The sequence below is a fragment of the Panthera onca genome, chromosome B3 (assembly GCF_046562875.1).
Source record: "Panthera onca isolate mPanOnc1 chromosome B3, mPanOnc1 haplotype 2, whole genome shotgun sequence".
Taxonomy (NCBI): Eukaryota; Metazoa; Chordata; class Mammalia; order Carnivora; family Felidae; genus Panthera; species Panthera onca.
Window position 1 is genome coordinate 145,085,697 of NC_138344.1, and position 18,871 is coordinate 145,104,567.

Below are 18,871 nucleotides of genomic sequence, written 5' to 3' on the forward strand. Positions count from 1 at the left end.
CTGTGTGCAGAACCTGGGGCCCGTGTGCAGAACCTGGGGCCTGTGTGCAGCACCCGGGGCCCGTGTGCATAACCTGGTGCTTGTGTGCAGAATGCTGGGGCCCGTGTGCAGAACCCAGAGCTCGTGTGCAGAACCAGGGCCCATGGTGCTGATTGAATTCCAGCTCCCTCAGCCACTCTGATGTCAATCCACCAAATGTCCCTCTCTTCTCCTTCGTCATGGATCTCCCTCCTCTTTTAGGGGAGGCCCGGCTCACTCACCTGGGGCCGCCTGAGGACTGCTGAAAGCTGAGGCCCTCCCCCCATCTGCAGCTCCCCCCCCCGCCCCCGCCGGCCCCCCGCCGGAGCCCGAGTGGAAGTGAGGTCTGAGTGAAGGCTGTCATGCTTCCGGCAGATGCCGTCTCCTGTCCTGCTCCGTCTCCCAGCCTGGCCCTCCAGCTCCCACTCAGTCCCAGCCCTCGGGCACCGTTCCACATTCACGCAGCGACCTGTGCCCAAGCAGGGGTGAGGGGTGCCTTCCTGGCTCAGGGGGCCCCACCTCGCCCTAGCCTCGCAGCCGAGAGATGGTCTCAGACCCCTTCCCCAGATGCAGCCTGAGAGGGAGGAGGCATGAAGGCGCGGGGAGTCTGGGGCTGTAAGACAGACCCAGCCCTCCAGACCCATCACTCCCCACCACCTCACCCCCCGCTGGCTGTGGACCTTTTAGAATTCATCAGGTTCCTCGCACTTTAAAATGCTCGGAGAAAAGGATGGGTTTTAAATTAGTGAAGCCTTTTTACAGGGGACATTTGTCAAGGATAATCTTTAATTGCAAATAAAAAAAATAAGAAAAAAAACCATCTGAAAGCCGGGTATGCGGAAGGGGTTCTGCCTGGCATGGCTACTAGCAGGGGAGAAGCAAGAAATGGCATCCCTGCCCGTTTCCTCCTCTGCCCGGTGCCCGTCCCTCCAGCGACCAGAGTTCCTCTCCTCCACTGGCCGAGGGGACCCAGGGCCCACCCTGTCCGGCCCAAGGCTGCATCCTTAGGAGCAGAGTGCCCAGCAGGTGGGAGGTGACAGTCCTGTTGGTAGAAGGGGGAGCTCAGAGGAGGGAGCAGAGGGCTGGGGACTCCCCACATCGAGGGAGAAGATGCCAGCCATGGGCCCCCGGGGAGGGCGTGGGGTCCCTGCCACCGGGCTGTGCGAGCAGAGGCTCCCGTTTCCCTGGCAGGGAGGTGGGCTTGCTTTCTGGCCCCCTCCGAGCTGGGTCGGGGGTCTGGGGGCAGGCCCGTGCAGGCAGGAGGAGGGAGACCCCTGCTTGCGGCGGCTCCCAGTCCCGGGAGGCTCTGTGCCAACGAAGCAGCGATTGGGTCTCAAAGAGTGTTTTTCGCAGAGCCTGCCACGGAGATAATAACACCTCTTAAAACGTGGTAATTAAAATCCTCTCTGCACACAGCAATAAATCCACGAAGCACAACTTTCTTGTAAAAATGACCTTGCAAGATGATGTTTTCCAGCCGCAGGTTTTATCAATAGCTCCCTTGGATGGCCCGAGACAACGCAGCCCGGGCCTCCCTCCGCTGCCCGCCCCGCTGCCCCTGGGCCTCCTGTCCTTCTGCAGGCTGGACGCCTCCCACCCTCCCGGGCCCTCCTCCGAGGCCCCCTGTCTGGCTGGGGCTCCCACCCGCACCACTGACCCAGAAGGGAGCTTGGGGGTCACTGTGGCTCGTCCTATCCGTTCCGGGAGGCGGGGAGCGCGTCCTGCCTGCGGCTGGAAGCAATGGTGTGTGTCCATCCTCCCCGGTGGTGACTCTAACAGCTGGCCCCAATGTCACCAGGAAGGGGAAGGGGTGCGTCTGTTTCCATCAGTGCCTGAGGCGGTTTCTGTCCGGTCGGCAGGGCCCTGGCTCCTAACAGCCTGCCTGGCAGGACGTGGGAATCTCCGTGTCACGGATGGGGAGACTGAGGCTCGCCAAGGCTCTCGGACACACTGGGTCAGGCCGGTGGCCGGTGGAGGAGGGGGGATTTGTGCCCAGGGGTCCAGCTGGGACACGAGCAGGTGCAGACGGAGGGCGGGGTCCGCCCCCGGCTGTGACACCCATCAGGCGGCATCGAAGCGGAGCGGGTGACCTGCCTGCTGGTCGCCCGGCCCTGCCCCCCTGGTGCGCCCCAAGGTCAGTGCTGAGCGCATGCTTCCTGCCCTGACTGCCGGGGGAGGGAGGAGGCGCCACACACACCATTGTGCCCCCCAGGTCTCCTCTGCTGCACCCCGGAAGCCCGTCCACCCCTCCCACCGTGTGGACCGACCGCATCGTATTTCCAGCCCTCCGTGCACAACACGTGCGTGGTCTCCACTCCGGGGCAACTGCGAACAGGGCTGCTGCGCGTTCCGCGTGTTCGCCTCGCGCTGGTGGACACCTGGACGTGGAGTCGCTGGGGGCACGGGTCCGCCTGCCCCTCGGCCAGAAGTCCCTGCTGACGCCCGGGATGCGCGCAGCCCCTGTGCGCGCAGAGCGCCCCGGCAGGCTCCACGCCCTCCGCCCTCGATGGTGGGGCAACGTGGTCCCAGGGGTCGGAGAGCCCGTGTCAGGCCACGTGTTTGGGAAGCGCCTCTTCTGGTCCCTCTATGTGTTCCCCGTCTCGGGAGCACGCACGGGGCCTTTGAACTGGATTAAGAAAGCACGGGAGTTTAATGTGTTACAGGAATATAATTGTATTTTATTACTCATTACGTTGCGAGTTAATTACATAGCAACCAGGTTTGTGCTTTATGAATTACGGCTAAATCAGTTCGCGCTCCCGGGCCTAGAGCAGACTTCCTACCCACGCACCTCGCGTCTGTCCCCCTGGCGACATCCGAACCGCTAGTTTCCGGCCCCCGCGGCGCCTTGGCCTTCGGTAGGACAGGCCCTGGTCTGCGTCCGGGAGGGGCCGGCAGTGCTGGTGCCCGGACTCCACCGCCAGCCCCTCTTCCCGGCTGTTGGAAGTTTCCGCCTCCACGAGGTCAGCCGCTGCCTCGCCCTGCCCGCCCCCCAGCCCCGGACCCCCCCCGCTCCGGGCCCTGCTGTGGGGTCTCCCCCAGAAGGGCCAGCTGGGCGCAGCTCCGATGCCTGATGGGACACACGGCTCCGCTCGGGGCCGGGGTTGGGCCAGGGCGGCAGGGGCACGGTGTCAGCTGGGGGCGGAGGAGGGGCTGGAGCGGCTCGGTGGGCCATGTGTCGCCGCCCCACGAATTCTCAGGGCCCCTCCAGCAGCCAAACCACCCGGGAGCGGCTCGGACGTGTGCGTGCCTTCCAGCGTGCGACAGACCGCGGCGGAGAACACGCCCGTGACGTGTTCCGGGGCACCGAGGCCACCGGGGCCCGCTGCAGCCGTCCACGCGGGGCCAGAGAGGGTGCAGGCGGAGGAAAGCCAATTTAAAACTGCCCGTGTAACAGCGTCACATTTTTGTAAAAAATGCACACAAGTGGGTCCTGGTTCCAGGCACCTGGAGGTCCAGGTGACCCCCGACCTCCCCCCACCCCATCTCCCTGTCTGTCTGGCTCCTGTGGGCTCCTGACCTCCAGCTTCCTTGGGTTCAGCCCTGGGCAGGCCTGGACAGGGAGAGGAGGGAGGGGGAGGGAGGAAGAGAAGGGGAGAGGAGGGAGGGGAGAAGGGAGGGGGAGAGGAGGGGGGAGGCAGGGCAGGGGCATTGACACCCCTGTCCCCTCCCGGATTTGTATGGTGACAGTGACAGCGGTAGCTGGTGCGGGGGGGGGGGGGCCCTTCCCTGAGGCTGTGGCCCTCCCTTCCCCCTGCCCCCTCCCGTGAAGGACCCCGTCATCTGCCTCCTCCGGTCGCCCTGTGTGGGTTGCCGTCTCCTGCAGGGACCCCGACTGGTAAAACCCCGCGTGCCCGTGAGTGCAGGACCGTGTGTGACCGTGTGAGTATGTGCGCCAGAATGTCACATGGTTCCCCACTGGCCTGTAGGACACCCGGGGGGCCTTCCTGAGGGTCGGTGCCGTGGACACTGGCCCCCCACTGACCAGACGAAACCCCGGGCGCCCTCCTCCTCCTGAGCCCGCAGGGTCCCCGTCTCGGAGTGGCTTCCCCTGCCCGGAGCCTGCCTCCCTCGGCCCCAGCGTGTGCGGGTCGGGACCCCCCAGAATTCCTGTACGGGGGTCTCCAGCCGGCTCCTGCGGCATCACCGGGAAACCGCTGGCCAACTCGGTCTACTCTTTTCTTTGCTCAACAGAGGTTTCTTTAGTTTTCTGTTTCTGAGGACTTCAGTGTGGAGCTTTACAAATGCGTCCAGAAGCAGGTTCCACGAGAGAGAACAGCTCCCGGCAGGCTCACGGACGCATCTCCCGCATCTCCCGGCTTTGGTCACCCACCTGAGGCCAGACTTGCTCATCCACCTGAGGCCAGACTTGCTCATCCACAGGCTTGGCCCCCGAGCCCCCACTGGGTTATTTTAAAGCAGATTGTTTGGTGTTTAAGTTCCCCGGGGTGAACCTCTAAGCAATGCGGAATCTTGTAAATTACGGGCTCAGTCCCATTTCCACACCTAAAAATATTAACAGTGTTTCCTGACTTCACCAAATGTGACGTCACTGTCCCAGATCTGCTGGTTGCTCAGAGGATGTTCGGAGCCGTTCTGTCTGAACAGGGTCCAGACCAGCTCGCACAGAGCGTGCGGGGGGCGGGCTGCCGTGCCTTCTTACAGCACGGGTCCCCCACACCTCTTCTTTATCTGGCCATTTCCTGCTGAAGAGGCCAGCTGTCCCGATCTGCCCTTAGGGGTTGCACCCCTCAGGTGCCATTTACCCTGGTCCCTGGCCCCCGTGTCCTGCACCACAGCCAGCCCTTGCAGGCCAGGGCAGGTTCGGACTCGGTGCCTCTCGTGAACGCTTCCTAAACGGGCCAGGCACCTCCTCCAGGGTCTCACACGGCGGCTCAGGCGGCCGCCTGTCCCACTGGACACGCCATCAGGGCTGATCGGTGCCCAGGGCACCAGCCTGGCTCATCTTTTGCACGGTGTCCCATCAGCTTCCTGCCGCATGGTTGGCACAGCCACCAAAGGTGACAGGTTCTAGCCACTGGCCCAACACGCTGGGGTTTCCATCTGGCATTCTTCCAGGACAGAGACCTTCCTCGACAACTGCTCAGTCACCTTGACCAAGGGGTCGTCCAGAAAGGCAGAATCAGCGTGTGATTCTTTCCATTTGGCACGATTCACAGGAAGGAACGAGAAGGGGTCTTAGTGGCTCCCAAAACGCCCAGGAACTTTTCTTTTCATTTGGTGTCATTATGGTGCCACTGAATTTGGTCTCGGTTCATTGCAGGCACAAATGATGTGTGCGTCGATGAAGGCAGAGATTTTTTTGATGTGCAAATCGTTCCATCCCCAGCCAGAGGGAGGCCGCCTTCTGACTCTGGCGCTCCGTCATGTTGAGGGCGCCTAGCTTTCCCACGGGACGATACGTTCCAGATCCATCTTTCCCACCTGAGACCTCCGACTGGCTGTGCCTCTCCGGAGCTCCGGTTCCTTTCAGGGGGGAATGGTGTTTCTTCCTGGTCACAGTCTGAGAGCTGAGGGGTCACTGCTGCTGGACAAGTCACAACCTCTAAGCCTTTCTGAGGCCCGGGCTGGGAAACACATGTCATTTTTTCCAAGAGAAAAATATACCAGGAGCTCATACTAATATATCCAACTTAACGTAGGCTGACAGCGTTTGTGTAGCTTCTTTGGTCTTATATTTACACGTCTCCCCTCTTACACTGAAGATCGTGATTCCTAATGACATCGACACGTCACTTACTTGCTTTATCTCACCGGACGTGATCGGTCAGTTTGGACACAGAATGTTTGCTATGCCTCCAAGTAGGAGAGTCCGTTTTGGCAGTTTCGAAGCTGTGCTGGTCTCATGGTATGCTTTGAAACGGAAGAAGCAACGGGGCTGACGTGGTCTGACCTCCAAGGGAGCCCTTAGGAGAGCCTGCAGTCTGTTTCTCGTCTCGGATCGGGGACCGCCGGGCTACAAAGAAGCCTCAGATCATAAAACAAGCGGGGACGCGGACCAGCCGTCGTAGCCACTCTTGGTAAGCTTGGCACGGAGCCGACCCACCAGCTGAATGCAGGTTGGTGGCGGGCGAGGGCAGGTGAGGTCGGTGGGGGATCCAGCACCGACCCAAGGCATGGTGGGAAGTATAAATTGTTGTTTCTTGACAACAGTTTCTTGACTTTGGGGGAGTCTGTCCTGTTGCAACAGAGAAGCAACACAGAGGACGGTTCCGGAACATGTGATATTGACTTTTGAGTGGGTGACGGCTGGGAAGGTGGTGAAGGGACCATTGGAGGCTGGAGAAAGGAGGACCCTTGTCACTTAGGTATAAACGACAAACTGTGGCCTATGGCAACGTGGAAGAGATAAGGCGTTCCTCACACACTGTGGCATGTGGCCGGGCAGAGCGCTAGACAGGGTATTAACCGTGCCCGTGGCTGCTAGCTGGGCACGACAAGGTACAGAAAGGCGGGTGAGCTAAGGAAGGCACTGTTCAATCTGCGAGCAGAGTTTAAAAAGCAGGCCCAGGATGTGCTTGGTTAGAAAATGAAACTGTCCCTCCTGCCCAGTATCTCTACCTGGTAAAGATATACAGTGAGGGGAGTCCTGGGGCTCAAATCAAGCCTGTGTCTGTAAGGCTGTGCCTGACAGACCCTCTCAGTCAGACAAAAGGGATTTCAGGAAACCTAAGGGATTCATCCCACAACAGCCTCAGATATGCCCTAAGATAGAGAGACACCACTCTCAAAAATGAACTATGGATGTGGCTTTCGGGATATGGAGCCAGGCTTGATTAGATTCACAGGAAATCTACAGGGTCCTAAAGGGAGTTGTATTGGTGACAACACAGCCAGCTTGGACTGAAGGAGACAGCTTGAACTGGACAGAGGCGTCTGGGAAGGACACAGGCCGAGAAAGTCACTTGGTGCAAACAAGGGCCCCTTGGAGAGCCCAAGAACAACCAGCCGTGGGACCCACAGAACTGAGAAGTAGCAGATCATTGCCATAAAGCTTCGTAGTTTGCCATATGGCAGCGGGTAGCTGGTGGATATAGATGTTACGAGCGTGTAACAGCCTCAAAGTAGCAGTACTAACAGTCTTAGCAACTGGATTACTGAAATCAATTTAAAGTGTCTTCATTGTTATTTTTGCCCCTAGGATACGTTCCACCGGGGATATATAGTCACACTACCATGTTTTTATAAAGTCGTTTGAAATAAGTCTTGGTGTGGTTAAGCCACTGACTGGATACACAGGTTTGTTTCATTCTGATTCTTAGAGATTGCTTTCTTATTATGATTTAATGTGTTTGCATCTACTTGTCTTATTCAGTTTGTTAAATTAACGGACTTTTTTTTAAAGAGCGGTTTTTGGTTTACAAAACAAATCCACCGGAAGGTACAGAGAGTCCCCGTGTCCCCTCACCCGAGCTTCCTCTGTTACTAACATCTGCATCAGCGAGGCTCATCCATTGCAAGAGACGAACCTACGCGGGCACCTGTTATCACCCAAGGTCCGCCGTTTGCTAAGGGCTGTTGGTGCTGTGCGTTCCGTGGGTTTCGACAAATGCGTGAGGACGGGCACCTACCATTATGGCTTCACGTGGAATAGTTTCACTGCCCTAGAAACTCAGCGAACGTTCCTCCTCCCGCCTCCCCCCACCCCCGCAACCACCAATCTTTCCACCCTCCCTTCCGTTCTGCCTTTTCCAGAAGCCACATGCTTGGAGTCGCACATAGGTAGTCTGGACTGGCTCCTTTCACTTTGGAACACGCACTTACGTGACCTCCGTGCCCGTCTCCTGGCCTGATGGCTCATTTCGTCTTCAAGCCTCCCCTTGTCTGGACGGACCACGGTGTGTTGACCCGTTCACCTCCGGAGAGACGTCTCGGCGGCCTCTGAGTTTGGGCAGTTACGAAGGGAGCTGCTTAAAGACGTACGTGCAGGTTTTCGTGTGGACGTGAGTTCTCAGCTCCGTTGGGTAAGCACCAAGGAGCAGGATCGCCGGATCATACGTGAGAGTATGTTTAGTTTTGTGAGAAGCCACCCAAGGGCCTTCCAGGGTGGCCGCGCCATTTCCCGTTCCCAGCAGCGCGGATGGGAGTCCCTGCGATTCCCCGTCCCCACCAGCAGCCGGTGCTCTCAGGCTCCGGTTTCTGCCTTTCAGGTGGGGGGGCCGCATCGTCTCGCTGCTTTGACTTGCAATCCTCTGACGCTAACACTAAGCATCTTTGCCTGTGCTCATTTCCCATCTGGAATCTTCTGGTGAGGGGTCTGTTTAGGTCTTTAGCTCCTGTTCTAATTGGGTTCCTTCTCTCCTTATTCCTAAGTTTTAAATGTTTTGGTGCATTTTGGGTATCGGTCCTTTATCAGATACGTGTTTCGCGAAGATTTCTCTCCCAGTCTGTGACTTGTCTTTTCTCTCTCTTTCACAGAGCGGACATGTTACGACTTAATTTGGTTTTACACTTCTTGGAACTAGTTACAAGATTCTGCAGTCAACGTGAGAGAGCAGGACACAATCAGAAAAGGTGGGTCTCCCTCCCCTTCTCGTCTGTTTTTAAATAAAAGGTGGCACAGCACGCGCCCGCACCTCACTTCCCAACTGGGCGTCACGTCGGGGGGCACAGCCCACACCCCACGCGCACTTCCTCCGCGCGCTGCCGGGGTGCCGCGCCACCCCGTCTGCCGACCGCTCAGCGGCTCAGGATCCTCGCGCAGGCGCGACGCCAGGGTCCGATGTTCGGAAAGCCCCACGGGGGCCGAGAGCCGTGCGCGTGCGCCTCCTAGTGTTGGCGCGTGTACCTTTGCGGTGGCGCCCCCGGCGGTGGCGGTCGGAACCTGCCACTTTGCTGGCCGCTGCGGGTCCCCGGTGGGAGCTGGACGGCGGGGCGTTCCCGCCGGCCTTGCGCAGGGCCTTGCCCGCAGAATGTGGGGACTCCCGGAATTCGCCAGCGGGTTGGTGGAAAACGGTATCGGTCTGGTCCTCGAGTGCATTTCTGCCTCTGATGTGTGCTCCCGTCTCTGACGCGGCGGACGTTTAACCCCAAAGGTGATAGGAAGGTTTGAAGTCCCCATCCAACCCTCAGCCCCACACACTGCTTTAGGCCAGGCCAGGCGTCCTGCCCCGATGGAGGGGCAGAGCCTGCAGATGGGGGGTAGCCCGGCTCTCTTCTGTGCGGGGAGTTTCCTGGAATGAAAGAGAAAACGAATACGGCCATGGAGGGCCCTGGCGGGAAGCAGGGAACAGAGGAGAGAGGTTTTCCCCAGCCCCCCACCCTTCCCCCAGGCACGGAGCCCGTGTGTGGAGGGTCCCTCCTGGAGCACATAGCCGGTTCCAGCAGCTGGCTTGCCAGCGTCAGAAGGGGTTTGTTCAGAGAACTTTCTAGACGTGCAGATGGCACCTCGGTGGTGACGAGGCAGGGACCCTGCCCTGAGGGGTCAGGATTCTGTGGGAGAAGAATCAGGATGTGGGGTATTTATTTTTGGAGCCCAGCTGGTGGGAGGCCAGGAACGCTGGGCCCCTGCACCCCCGTAGGAGGAGGGGTGGGGTGAGGCCTGGAGGGGCTGCGGCTACTGTAAAATTAGGGGGTTCTCAGCCCCTGTGGCCGCGGAGGGGTCTCTGACGAGAGACCTGGGCCAACTTGGCCAACGGAGGAGCTTGGGAAAGGGGGTTTGGACCAGACACACAGTGGGGAGCATCCCTACAATCTTCAAGCAAATGCGGGAGGGAATTGTAGCTGGGGGGGAGGGGCAGTGAAAGGGGGGTGGAAGGAGGGGGTCAGGGGAGTGACCGGGGAGGGGCAAGAGATGGGGGGACATGAGGGGGTCTGGGGAGGGACAGGGGAGGGACAGGGGAGGGGCCGGCGGGGGCCTGGGCTGATTCAGGTTGCATGGGGGCGTGTGGTCCAGGCTTCAGCAAGCTGACTCTGTTCCCAGGTCCAGGCAGGGGACACGGGGCACTGAGCCCGAGGTCCTGGGGAGAAGGGAGAGGGCATAGGAAGCAGCTGACAGGTCTTCTCCTGGGTAGGAGAGAAGGGGGAGACGGAGAGAGACAGTCCAGCTGCCCCTCCAGCCTGGGGCCTGCAGACTGCGTGGGTCTGGAGCCATCAAACAGTGGGGGAAGCCCAGGGGCGCGAGCCATGGGGTCTGGGAGCGGGAACTCATGGCCCGCTCCCGGCCGCCCGGGAAAATCGTGCGTGGCGATGTGGAGAACCGCGTGGGGGCCCGCGTCTGGCGTCCGGCGGAGGCGGGTGTCATCAGCTCTCGGGTGAGATCAAGTCCAAGGCCCAGACGAACGAACCCACCCGGGGAGGCGCTGCAGGTAAGACACAGAGATGCCCCGGCTGGAGGGTGATGGAGCCTCCACAGGCGACTGGGCAGGAGGTGGGGGTGGGGGGTGGGGTGGGGAGCGTGGGGGTTCAGTGGGACAGGGCGCGTTGACAGATGGGAACACAGGTAACATGGTGCCCGGGAGGCCCGGCGTCCTGGGGGGTGGGGGCTCAGCCTGCACCACTCTTCCCCCCCCCCCCGCCCCGACCCCGCGACCACCCTCAAGATCCTCCCGGTTCTGGAAGCCAGCGGGCTAGACTCCCACTCCCGAGGCACCATGGAGTCTCTGCTCTCCGCGCGTCTGTTCCCTCCCCTTACCGGCACCCTTCCTGCACCCTGCCCAGGCCGGTGGGCACCTCAGACCTCTCTGCCTACGGCCGGTGCCCTCACCCGAACCCCTAACCCCGTCCCTGGGGGTAGAGGGACGTCCCCTTTAGCACCTGTTATTCTAAAAGGTCCGGTCAATGCGTTCCCGGCTTGCAGCATGGCCTGGGGCAGGGCAAGTCCCTCCGGGCCTGGGCCCTGTGCATCTCACTGTGCCTCGGGGCGGACAGGGGAGCTCAGGTGCCCCGCTGGCCCCAGCAGGCCCAGGGTAGCTGAGGCTTCCTTGTAGAGAAGAGAAGCTGGGAGTGGGCCAGGCTGCCCAAGGCTCTGTGTTCGGCAGTGGCGAAGGAGCGGCAGCTCGTGTTGGCAGAGCCTCAGGTATCAGAGCCGTGAGATGCCAGATCCTTGAAGTGGTTCGCATCATCTGATTCCCAGGGGAAGACGGGGTCACCCTGTGAAGTCATCTGGGTAATGCAGGGCTCTGCAGCAGCAGAGAGAACATTCCGGGGCTGCTTTTCCAGCAGGAACTTTGGCCAGCAGGCTCTGCCCTGCTCACACCTCTTTCTGCCGCCTGGATCTGCCTGAGCCTGTGGCCAAGCTGAGCCCCTGTGGGCTGGCTCTCACTGCCCCTGCAGGAAAAGCCTCCGATTCTCTGTTCGAAGGTGAGCGTTTGGCCAGGGCCCCAGACACGCTCTGCACGGATCCTGGAGGTGCCGGAACGATTGCTGGTTAGTTACAGAAGGACGGCCAAGTAGCCTGACTTCCTGGAGGGAGCATGGTGTCCTTTTCCTCCTACGGGGGTGGGGGGGGGGGTGGTCTGAGTCCTATGGCCCTCCTTCCCACCCACGCTCTGGGTGAGCGGGTACATCATACGAAGCAGGTGGAGCGGAGGCCAGGCTGGAGGAGAGTGAGGGCCTGTAGGCTGTGAGGGGTTGCAGGTACTGAACCCCAGATCAGGTGGACCGATCCTCCCCGTGCAGACAGTGTGGGAGACCCTGCCCGTCCTCTTATGGTCTAGCCCTGGAACCCGCCGAGCGTCGTTTCTGCCCCGTGCCCTGCGTCAGAGCCGGCCCCAGGGCCGGCTCAGGTTCACGGCCTTGGAGAAATGAATGTGCCTCCCAGCGGGGCAGCGGCAGGACGTGGCAGCCGTCCTTAATGCGCCACAGACACGTCCGGCATCTCGGGCGGGACCCGGCGCCTGGCACGCAGCCGGGGCTCCCGCAACAGCACTGGGTCGAACCGAGCCACCTGTCCCACAGGCGGCACGTGAACTGGCCAGAGGATGGACCAGAGCTAACGAAGATGGCCTTGGTGGCCTCCCCTTGATGGCCACCAGCTTGGAGACGCAGAGCTGCCCCCGGGGGCCTCTGCGCGTTTGTGCGAACAGGCTTGCGGGGGTGGTGGCATCTTAGGGGCTGAGAAGAAAGGAAGGGCTGGAGGAAAGAAGGGGCCCCCCAACCCTCCGGTCCCCCCGGGCCTCCCTTCACGGCCCCTCCCAGGCCCCAGCTTCCCCGTGGAAGGGGAGCCAGCCGGAGCTGGGGCTGGGCTGCCTTCTGATTACAGGGCCATTGATGCCCCTGCTGACCGCCTGGCCGTCCCTGTTCCCCGGGACAGAAATAGCAATCCAGGAGCCATGCTGGTGGGGCTGCTCTGTCACACAGCTTCCACGTGCTGGGGGGTTTTGTTCTGGTTTTAAATTGCTAACAATTTAGATTTTTTTTTTTTTTCAATTTAGATTTGTTTTCAAGTGGGTGCCTGGGCGGCCCAGTCAGTTAAGCATCCGACTTTGGCTCAGGGCACCATCTCGTGGTTCATGAGTTCGAGCCCCGCGTCGGGCTCAGTGCTGACGGCTCAGAGCCTGGAGCCTGCTTTGGATTCTGTGTCTCCCTCTCTCTCTGCCCCTCCCCTGCTCCCACTCTATCTCTCTCTCTCTCTCTCTCTCAAAAATGAATAAAAATTAAAAAAAGGTTTTTTTAGATTTGTTTTTAAGAGAAAATTCCAAGAAGAAAGTATTTAAAATTCAGGGGTTCCCACCGGTTTCTAGTGACGGACAGGCTCTTGCATGATGGACGGGAAGAGGGATCGCGTCGACGTCCCTCTGACGCCTCCAAGAGCGGTTAGGAAATTTTCTTTTGGCCTTAAAGTGGGAGCAGTTAGACCGAGCCTTTATTTTTATTTATTTACTTTTCTAAAGAAAACCACTTAGAAGTCAGCATTTTGCGCCCGGAGGAGAAATATTACAAAGGAGCAAAATGCTCAAGTGTTTCATTTCAAGACACGTGAAGGCACAGGTAGGTCTCCGTCAGTTCGGGTCTTCTGTCACGGGGACAGAAGACCCATAAAGCCACCTTGTTACGATGATCATGAACCAGGGTTAGGGACTGGGCAGATTTTACACTTCGTTCAAAAACATAAGGCAGTATTTCACGCCTCCTTGAACACCTCCCAGGGCCGAGGGCTCCGCACGCCGCCTCCGGGCCGCCGAGGAAGCCAGGAGCCGCGGTGCGCGCCCAGAGCGTGGCCTTGCCCCGCGGAGGCCACCGGTCTCTCGAGGGCCGGTCCCAGCCCCGTGGGTGGGCGGACACGCAGAAGGCTCCGGAGACAGTGCCTTCTCCTGCCAGCCGGCCGCCCGAGGACAGGCCCGGGTCAGCCAGCAGATAGGTTGCCCGCGACACCATTATCTCCCGGGCAAAGAGCGACGTCTCGGCGCGACCGGGCAGAGCCCGGCTGCCGTGTAATTGGACCATTGAAAAGTAAATTATCTGCAGCTGGAAACAAGACACTGCCTTTTAACTCGGGCATTATAAGGTCAGGACTCGAGACATCACGGGGAAAAGCATTTATTGAAAAGCGATGGGAAAATGAAATTTAAAATTCAAAGCCACCGTGAGCGGCGAGGGTGGCGGGAGGCCGTGCGTTCTCTGGCGGCCCCAGGAGCCGGGTCAGGGGATTTATTTGCATCTTTATTTTGCTGACGCTGGAGAGCGCCGCGTGAAGTGACTCGAATATCAGTCTGACGGAAAAATAAATCCTGGAACAAAAGCCGCTCTGTGTTCACAGAGACCGGGCAGCGGAGGACCGAGCCTCGCGGCAGAACTGATGCGGGGGGCTGCGCTCTGGGGGTGCTGGCACAGGCTGGGTGACTCAGTTTCCCCGACTCCGTTCTTCCTCCCGGTGCGGGCAGCCTAAGCCTCGTGGCCCCCAGCCCACGCGTGTGGCCCCAGCCTCTGTCTTTCCAGCCACGCTAGCCTGTCCCGCCTCCACCCCTGTGCTCAGGCGGTCACCCAGCCCCGGGGTCCCTCCCACGCCCTCCAAGACCCGGCCCTGCACGTCCTGTGCTCCGCCGTGGACACTTTTGGGGGAGAATCCGTCGTGAGGCCCCGCCCGGTGCACACCGTCCTGGGCGCCTACCCGGGGCTTCTCCGCGGGGCTCTCTCAGGGCTGGAGGACCGTTTTCCGAGCCAGGGCACAGGCTCAGAGTCTTAAAGGGATTGGCCTCACACTAGCCAGCCAGTGGTGTGTCTGTGACAGGATGGGGACCTAGTCCAGTGCCCCGGCTCCCCTGGGGTCCCCCAGGTCAGAGTATACAGCGCCAGCCTCCCCTAGGTCACAGCACGCCGTCCTGGGCCCTCACATGCCTGGTTCCTCTTCTCTTTCTCCGCATGGAGCCCCCCCTTGTGCCTGGCACAGAGGTGAGCCCAGCTCGGGCCAGGGCACGTTGGGGCAGGAAGTGCCCGGAAAGGGAGATGTCTGCTGCACCCCCCCCCCCCACCCCCATGCAGTGCAGAAGGGAAGACTGAGGCCCTGGGACAGGCAGGTGTGAGGGTGCACAGCTAGTGGGGCACAGGGTTGAAGGAGCCCCTCCCACCTCCACCTTGCTCCATCCCGCCCAGTCCCTGCACCACACTTCCCCTCCCCCAGGCCAGCCCCCCAAGGTCCCGTGCTACCGGCCAGAAGTGAGCGTGTACTGCGAAGCTTGTCCCCTGCCCTGGGCGCTGAGGAATGAGGCGCTGATGACGGGGTCACCCACACAGTCTGGGGGGACCTGAGGCCAGAACCAGCCTGGCGCTGGGGCTTTGTGGCCTTCCACACGCACACGCCAGGGCCACAGAGGGAGAAACACCCTCATCCACCCGCCAGTGTCTCAGTGATGTCCTGACATCCGCTGCCTTCGAGACCCTGCGCTTCTGGAACACGCAAGAAAAGGATCTGCTTGGAGAGGAGCCGAGAGTGCTGTTCACGTACAACTCAGGGTGTGTGCGGAGCCGAGCAAGCCCCACACCGTCCACGGGACTTGGCTTCCCCTCGCGCTAACGCAGGGACGTGCGCTCTCCTCGTCAGGCTTCTCTGAAGACTGAATCGCCAATAAATTGGTACAGTATCCAGCGAGGGAGCGGGTCAAATAGCGGCTCGTAGTTCTGCTTTGATTTGAGAACATTTTCTGCTCTAATACCATATTAGGGTATAGCAGAAAGCCCCCATATAGTCTTGACTTCGTGTCTCCTTATGTTTGTGAAGTCCAAAAGGGTGAGCCCAGGACTAGGTGGTGTCAGGAATCCCGGATCCTTCCGTCTCGTTGCTGCACTGTGCTGACTTATTCCCGAGGACACGGGATGGTCCAAGATGGCTGCTGATGCTCCAGCCGTTGCGTCACATTCCAACCAGCCAACAGGGAGGAAGAAGGGACAAACAAGGGCAGGTTGTGCCCTTCTTCAGTAAGAACACTTCCAAGGAGTCACATTTCGTTCCAAGAGGAACTCGGCCGGACAATATTGCAAGCGGGACCGGGAAATGCAGTCTTTACTCCTGGCGGCCCGTGAGGGGGAAAAATATTTTTAAGACCCAGAATGAATAAAAGTAGGGGGAAACTTGTCAGCCACAGACCTTCCTTCGGGAGGAAGGGAAGTGATTCAAGAGGAAGTCCCGAAACAAGAAACGGAATGGCAAGCGAGCAGGAGCTAAACACGTGGACAAGTGCCACCCTGAGTCGACAATAGGGAGCAAAGATAATGATGTTGCACTTGGGGGCTGAAAAGACCAAGACGGAAATGAGGCGCCTGGAAGCAATTCCACGTGAGTGGAGGGGGCAGGGGTTAGCAGCACCGCCAGGTCCTGGCGGTGGGAGAGGAGGACAAAGTGACTGCCGGCTCTTTTCTGGTCTTGCTGACCACTGTCACGTCCACGGACGTCTCATACATCGTCCACACGTGTCCAAAGTGCGCGTGTACCTTTTAAAGGACACCAGCAAAACAGCAGCAATAATAAAGATGCAAACTTCCGTGTGGCCACCCCTCAGATTAAAGAATAAAATGGGGGAGCCCGGGGGGCTCTGTCGGCCAGGCATCCGACTCGGTTTCAGCTCAGGTCACGAGCTCACGGTTCATGAGTTCGAGCCCCGCCTCGGGCTCTGCGCTGACAGGGAGCCGACCGCTTGGGATTCTCCGTCTCTCTCTGTCTCTCTCAAAATAAAGAAATAAACCAACGAAAGGGAATACAATGTATGTGTGAGTCCAGGTTGCTCATTTCCGGCCACATTCTTTCTGGTACTGTCCCCTCCTCCCCGGTCACCCAAACCTGAATTTATATGAATCTCTCCTTTGCATTTCTTTATCATTTTCCACTTCTGATTGTAGCCCCGAATAATATCGTCTCTGGTTTTAGCTGCTTTTGAGACTTTATGTGAATAGAATCTTCCTTTATATACAATGCTTGTGCGTTGCTTCCTTTTAACATGACGCGTGAAATCTATCCATTTTAATGCTTCGGGTGTCCTTCATTAGTCTTACTGTCGCTTGGTATGCCGTTGTGTGAATGTATCACAATTTGTTTATCACTTCTATTGTTGATGAACATTTGTGTTGTCCCCGGGCTTTTTCCTGCCACAAAGCTGCTGTAAACGCGCCGGGATAGGCGTCCAGGTGCACGTGTGTGGGCCTTTCTGCGGATGAGCCTCTGGAGCGCCGTGACCGGGGTGCAGGTATATCTGAGTGATGGCGTCCCTCTGCACTTGAGTGACCAGGCCGTGTCTGGGGCAGCCTGGACCCCGGACTTCCTGGCCGGCCTCAACGCCCCGGAGCGGCCTTGCCCATCTACTCCGCTGTGCTGCGCAAACACTGTCATTTCTTGCCACGATGCGAGAAAGGTTGAGGAGTCGTTCTCTAGAGATGGACCCGCGGCGGGGGGTAGTGCTGGCTCACGGGTTACATGCAAGTAACCTTTACTGGGCGCAGTGAAGTGTTTCCCAAAGTAACTGTAGCTCCGACCGCTGTGGTTGAGAGTCCTGTTGCCCCCACGTCCTTTCTAGTACCTGGAATTGACTTGCTCCTTAACGTGTACAGATTTGGTTGTGGGAAGGTGGTATCTTATTGTTGTTTTAAATTAGCAAATAAATACAAGTAAATACAACTGATTATATATTATCAAACACATATGTAGTAATAAATAAAACACTAAACGCATAGTTCTAAAAGGCTTGTGACAAAATACAGTAGCTTATTAATCCTCTGTTCCCTGATGCTTCCAGTGTCCTTCCAGAATCAATCATTATCACCTTTTAACACTTTTTTTCTGGCATTTACAGCCACATATTATTAAATAGTATATATATATATATATATATATTTCTAGTATATATATATATACTAGTATATATACTATTATATATATACATACTAGAAATAGTATGTATATATATATATATATATATATATATTTCTACCTTTTGATGGTCAATTTGTGTCAATTTAAGACACAACTTTTAAGATCTCTTATTATAGCAGATGAGGATTTAGCCCTCATATGCTGCACTCTTTCCTTTCCTTTCCTCCTCTCCCCATAGATTTACAATTTTTGGTTAAATCAAATCAAGTGTTTTGGTACAGATCACGTTATATCTGCAGTCAAATGCTCTGCCCCCAGATCACGTTATATCTGTACAACAATCACAGCTTGGCCCTAGACTATACTCCAGTCGTTTCCTTTCTCACTCTTTGTGTTTCTTAGTGTTCTTAGTTGCCTTCCTTTTTTCATTTGTTTAATACCTTCTCACCTATTACTAATTCTTCCCATACTTCCCAATATCCTTTTTGGGCACATTCTCACATCACTTGTTCCCGGAGACCCTCTGACTAGAGGTCTCTTTCTCCTCTGCTTTGGAACTGGCCATCTTCTGCTATGGCTGCACACTGTCACCTTGGAATGTGCTTCGGCTGATGTCTTGCCTTTGTCCTGGGTGGGAGTCCTATTTTCTGAATCCCATCCATACCTTCCTCTTTCCTGGTTTACTTCCTTGTTTTCGTGGGTACCATTCTCTGATGGTTAAATGAGGATAAAAAGGTGGTTCATCAGTAGAAATCATGGTGATGACAACCCTCAGTGTTCTAGTCTCCTGGAAATGCTCCTCTGATCTGGACAGGTTGCCCTGTATGCCTGGGATTTCCCTTCATCATGATCCCTGAGAGTCCCTTTACTTCTCTCTTGTTTTATGGATCCTCTGGCTTCGTTTATTCCCTTGTTTTTATGGAGCACATTCACCTATGATTCATTGAGGAAAGACACATAGGAGGTAAATTGTTTGAGATGCACATGTCTGAAAACAATTTAATTCCGCCCTCGCAGTTGATTGATGGTTTGGATATGGAGATGTGAATTGGAAATCAATTTCCTTTAGAATTATGAAGGCATAACTCTGTTGTTTTCTTGCTTCCATGTTGCTGTTCTCAAGGCTGGGGCCATTTCCTGATCTTTGAACATGCCCATCACTGCACCGCAGTCAAGATACAAAATTATTCCATCATCGCAAAGATCTCCCTCATGCTACCTCTTTAAGATCAAACTCACCACCTCTCCCCACTCCCCCACCATTGCTCCTAACCCCTGGAAACCACCATTTTGTTTTTCTTCTATGTAACTTTGTCATTTCTAGAATACTGCATAAAAAGAATAATAAAGTATGTGACCTTTGAAGTTGGCCTTTTTTCATCCACAATAATTAGAAGGCATCCAAGTTATTGCACGTGTCGATAGTTTGTTCCTTTTTATTGCCAAGTAGTATTCCATAGTACGGAGGTTTAACCGTTCACCTATGGGGAGACATTTGTTTTTTTCCAGTTTTGGCTACTATAAATAAAGCTAGTATGAACAACTATATGTATTGTTTTGCACAGACAAGTTTTCATTTATCTGGAACAAATG

The 18,871-nt window shown here is 57.2% G+C and overlaps 1 long non-coding RNA gene across 1 annotated transcript; it reads left to right on the forward strand.

Annotated features, from left to right (window-relative positions):
- Positions 1-9,904: 9,904 nt before the first annotated feature.
- LOC132668550 (uncharacterized) lies at positions 9,905-18,643 on the forward strand. The gene is made up of 3 exons (XR_009605615.2): positions 9,905-10,346; positions 11,200-11,340; positions 18,402-18,643. It is a non-coding gene; the product is annotated as an uncharacterized LOC132668550 (long non-coding RNA).
- The last annotated feature ends 228 nt before the right edge of the window (positions 18,644-18,871 follow it).